General features: G+C 33.6%; 1 long non-coding RNA gene across 1 annotated transcript; it reads right to left on the bottom strand.

Moving 5' to 3' along the window:
• Positions 1-1,620: 1,620 nt before the first annotated feature.
• On the bottom strand, positions 1,621-4,951 carry LOC134275742 (uncharacterized). The gene is made up of 3 exons (XR_009993892.1): positions 4,722-4,951; positions 3,027-3,109; positions 1,621-2,551 (listed from the first exon to the last, which is right to left on the bottom strand). It is a non-coding gene; the product is annotated as an uncharacterized LOC134275742 (long non-coding RNA).
• Positions 4,952-5,385: the final 434 nt, after the last annotated feature.

The following is a 5,385-nucleotide window of genomic DNA, read 5'->3' as shown; positions in this document are numbered from 1 at the left end:
AATTATGCACTTAGTTAGTTTATTTAATAGCCAGGAGCAATGAAGAAGATTTTCAAAGAATTCCTGTATTTTCACTATATAATCAATAGAGCCCCACCCTAACACCATAATAAAATTCACAATTTTGGTTGAGGCACTCTTGTTTTCATAACTATCCACTAGTTAGTTTATTTAATACCCAGGTGCACAGAATAATATTTTTAAATAATTCGTTTTTTTTAACTAAATAATCTATCGAGCCCCCCCCCCCCCCCCCAGCACTAGAACCCCTGACCCTGGGGCCATAAAATTCACAATTTTGGTAGAGGCACTCTTGCTCATTATAACTATGCACTTAGTTTATTTAATACCCAGGAGCAGAGAAGATTTTTCATAGAATTCATATATTTTCACTATATAATCAATAGAGCCCCCCCCCCCTAATACCAGAACCCCTAATCCTGGGGCCATAAAATTCACAATATTGGTAAAGGCACTCTTGCTCACCATAACTAGGCACTTAGTTAGCTTATCTAATACCCAGGAGCAGAGAAGAAGATTTTCAAAGAATTCATGTATTTTCACTATATAATCAATAGAGCCCCACCCTAACACCAGAACCCCTGACCCTGGGGCCATAAAATTCACAATTTTGGTAGAGGCACTCTTGCTCATCATAGTTATGCACTTAGTTAGTTTATTTAATACCCAGGAGCAGAGAAGAAGATTTTCAAAGAATTCATGTATTTTCACTATATAATCAATAGAGCCCCACCCTAACACCAGAACCCCTGACCCTGGGGCCATAAAATTCACAATTTTGGTAGAGGCACTCCTGCTCATCATAACTATGTACTTAGTTAGTTTATTTAATACCCAGGAGCAGAGAAGAAGATTTTCAAAGAATTAATGCATTTTCACTATATAATCAATAGAGCCCCACCCTAACACCAGAACCCCTGACCCTGGGGCCATAAAATTCACAATTTTGGTAGAGGCACTCTTGCTCATCATAACTATGTACTTAGTTAGTTTATTTAATACCCAGGAGCAGAGAAGAAGATTTTCAAAGAAATTTTGCATTTTCACTACCAACTTATTTAGCCCCACCCTAGCACTAGAACCCCTGACCCCAGGGCCATGAATTTCACAATTTTGGTAGAGGACTCATTGCTGATTACAATCATGCAACCAGTTTGACTGCTTGATGCCCAGGAGTAAAGAAGAAGATTTTTAAAGATTGCATTAATTTTCGTGGTTTTGGCCCCACCCCTCAGGCCCCTGGGGGGCAGGGATCATGAAATTCACAATTTTTGTTCCCCTTCACCCATAGATGCTTTGTGCCAAATTTGGTTGAAATTGGTTCAGTGGTTGCAGAGAAGAAGCTGAAAATGTTCAAATGTTAACGCACAACGCACAACGCACGACGCACGACGCACGACGACGGACGAAAACGGATAGCAATAGGTCACCTGAGTTTACTCAGGTGACCTAAAAATGTACAAAAATTACAAAACATATAAAATTCAAGCTTTTTTTTCATCAAAATTGCTTTAGTAGAGATTTACAAATCCATGTATAGACAATAAAAATATTGCACACGTCCTTCTTTTAGTGGAGCTCTTCAACTCCAGGGAAGAACCCAATAAAATGCAAACTATGCTGCGTATGACCTTAAATGCTTGTTTATATAAGAGAATAATAAATTAAAGAGCTTGTTCTAATCAAAATAATAATAAAAAACTTATTTAATCCTTTAAATTTAATTTTTAATTCAGAAATTTGACTGATGAATAAAAAGAGTAATATACAATAAAATACTTATTAAACAAGAGATGTTTGTAAAACACTTATGCCCCCTCCCCCCAAATTGGAATTTTTCCAAGTCCAAGGGGCATAACTCTGTCAAAAATGCTGCCATTGTACTCAAACCAGAACTTGTCCTAGATGTTCATGTGATATATCTGTATACTAAATTTCATCTCAGTATATGCAATAATTGTGAAGAAAATGAACAGAAACAGCAAATAATTGGAATTTTTCTAAGTCCAAGGGGCATTACTCTGTCAAAAATGGCGCGAATGTTCCCAAACCAGAACTTGACCTAGATATTCAGGTGATATATCTGTATACTAAATTTCATCTCAGTATGTGCAACGGTTGTAAAGAAAATGAATGGAAACTGCAAATAATTAGAATTTTTCTAAGTCCAAGGGGCATAACTATGTCAAAAATGGCACTATCGTACCCTAAACAGAACTTGACCTAGATATTCATGAGATATATCTGTATACCAAATTTTATTTAAGTATGTGGAACGGTTGCGAAGAAAATGAACGGAAACTAAGTGGACCGACAGACCGATGGACCGACAGACCGACAGCAGCAAAGCAATATGCCCTCCCTTCTTCGAAGGGGGGCATAATTATTTCTCTTGGTTCCATTCATTAGATATTCAATATTCCAGTCAACACTCTTTACATGAATGAATTATCAAAAGTTTTGTCCTTAAAGTTTTGGATCCACAGATCATGAGATGATGTCTCCTTTTATGTGTATGTATCTGTATATACTGAAAAAAAAGAAAGTTGCTTTGTGATGAAAAGGATAAACCCTAAGTCTCTGATTAGGCTGCAGCTCTACTGGTCTGTATATGTATAACAAAGAAAAAGTAACACTTGGATTTGAAACTTTGCAATAGGCAGCAATAAATAGAATTATGTATTTAAGTGTAGTCTACTTGTGTTCCACATTATATTGAAATCATACCAAAATTATAGGAGTAGTTTTACAAAAATTACAGACAAATGGACAGATGGACAGCTAGACGGATGGACAGGGGACACCTTCCTATTGCATAAGCTATTCTGATCTCTGACCAGTAGAGCTAAAAAAAATATCAAATTTGATTTTTTTCAATGTTAAAGAAATAAAACTGCGAAATTCAATTGTAAATGGTTGGTTGCGTACTAATTATTCAAAGTAGTTTTTGTTGTATGGTTTGAAAAATTTTATTATTCATTCTCTCTTTTCTCACAAAGAATTACCTTTGTGTTTCTTGTATTTACAAGGGGGACAAATCTTCAAGTGGTACATGTACACTATATGTCAGCTACTATACCTTCATTTTCTATGAAAGAAAAAAATAGAATAAATCAAACAATACCAAATACATGTATAATAACAAAGCATGGATGGATTAAATTTTTCATTATTAGAAAATGAATTGAATATTGATCACTCAAATTTCTAGTTCCAGCCAAAATGACTGACACTTTACCGGATAATTTACCCCTACAGAGGTCGAAGTATAAAACTAAAAGTATAAATTATTTTCATCTATCAATGATCAGTATACCATAAATAAAACTTTGCGCATGTTCTGCATTTACCGGTATTATTATAGAAGTTTTATGCCCTTGAGAATTTTTCATGAAGTCAGATGATGCCATAATATTTCCATATGTCTGGGTTTTTTTTCTCTCTGTGGTAACTCTTTGAAAGTAAACTGAGTTGATTTCTTAATAATTCTACCAGAATGTAAATTAGGCAGGTCAATAGGTCAGGAGCTAAGGAGGCCAAATATGCATGAAAATCTTGTGCGGCTATCTTTGTGTTTGACGTCAGTGGGTGAGGACTATTGAAATTGGCATGGGAGTCCTTGACGTGTAATTTAAATCTATGTCTACATTATTGCAGGTTATCCAGCAACATTCACGAAAACGTAGTCTTTATTTCTTTTAAAAACATCCAATATCCTATCAATTTTAATAAAAAAGTCATATTATTAGTAATAAAGTTTGAACTTTTTAAAATTTCATTTCCAATTTATAATAGAAAGAATATTTTCACAAATAAATATGTAAAAAAGAAAAGGTCCTAGTATTTTTGTCACTTATGATTTACTTATACACATAAGCATCTGATATCTGATGTATATTTTTTCCCCTCAAAAGAACATGAACATAACTTAATAAATAAATGATATTACTATAAATACCGGGTATGTATACTATTCATGGTATAAAAATGAGTTTCGCAGTTTAAAGATTAATTTTTTACTCAAAGTTTTAAGACTGTTTTCAGATATTTAATATCAATTAAAAAAAAAAACATTGATTACATCAATAATCATGTGGGTACATGTCCTATGTAAACTTCAGACGATCAATCAATGACATGCACTATAAGCACTGACCCCCATATCTCAAAAACTATCTTGACAGCAAAAAAAAAAAAAAAAAAGGTACTTGCAACACATGCAATGTTTATTAATCCCTAGTACACTACAATAATTAATTTTCTTATCAGTAGGCCTAATGCTGATGACTGTGATCAGGATACTTCTGAACTGTAACTTGCAAATTACAGACAAATTTAGACATGACAATATATTTTTTTAAGTTCAATCATCAGCTAGTGTACATATTGAGGAAATTCGAACGAAAGAATAATTCCGATGTGCATCATTTTCTGACGATTATTTACTTTGTTAACTTGTATAATATACTACTGAATATCCCCATCGACTGCTAGCTCTGCAGATACTTTATCATTTGTTTACAGGGACAAAAATTCATAACATCTGAAGACAAATTGTTTTAATCAGCGAACGAGAAATCAGAATGATCTATCTTTAATCTTTATCTTAAGACTTTAACAAAAAAGAGAATCTATAAGCCATGTATTAACATGCTTTTAATGAAATAAATAACAAATTTTATAATTCTAGATCTACTTACGAAAATTGAGCAGGTTTTGTTTACAAACATCATGATCATGTGGAAATTCCTCGTTTTTTTTCTTTGGATGGTATTGGGTAATTCTAGGAGTAATGCATCCTTCTGCACAGAATTTTAAGAAGTGAATCCATAGATCTATAGAATATTGCGGCTTCTTTTATTTATTGGTTTATCTTTTTTTTATTTAAACAATGCACAGTTCACGAGAAAACAAAGAAATGAAATCAGGCCTATTTTTCTTTTTTTTCTTTTTTTTTTTTTGTTGTTGTTGTAAATACTGCCATGGGTAATAATGGTAATTCAATTGTCCGATACCAGAACTATTAACATTCTATATAAATGGGACATCGTCATGATCATTGAAAACACTAGAGCCGAGCTCGTTGCAAAGCAACGAATAGGTCTTCCGTTGGAGCTACGGATAGGAAGACGTAACCTTGAGTCTAGGTCAAGCCACATTCTAAAGTTATACAAGTAAGCAACCTAAAGGCTTGTAAAGGAAGCAAATTACAATGTTTCGCCAGGAAAAAGACTGTAAAGGAATTTATGTGACCTTGAACTTTCTAAATGACCTTGCGTCAAGCAATGACAAACTCTGTTAGAAAAATATAATATGTGTATTACCGACTGGAAAAGTTCACACGTTTTTAGATATTCTTTTAGT

This window comes from Saccostrea cucullata, unplaced genomic scaffold (assembly GCF_032062105.1).
Source record: "Saccostrea cucullata isolate Sc308-1 unplaced genomic scaffold, CSIRO_AGI_Scuc_v1 ctg7255, whole genome shotgun sequence".
NCBI lineage: Eukaryota > Metazoa > Mollusca > Bivalvia > Ostreida > Ostreidae > Saccostrea > Saccostrea cuccullata.
This window is presented reverse-complemented; position numbering and strand designations above follow the sequence as displayed.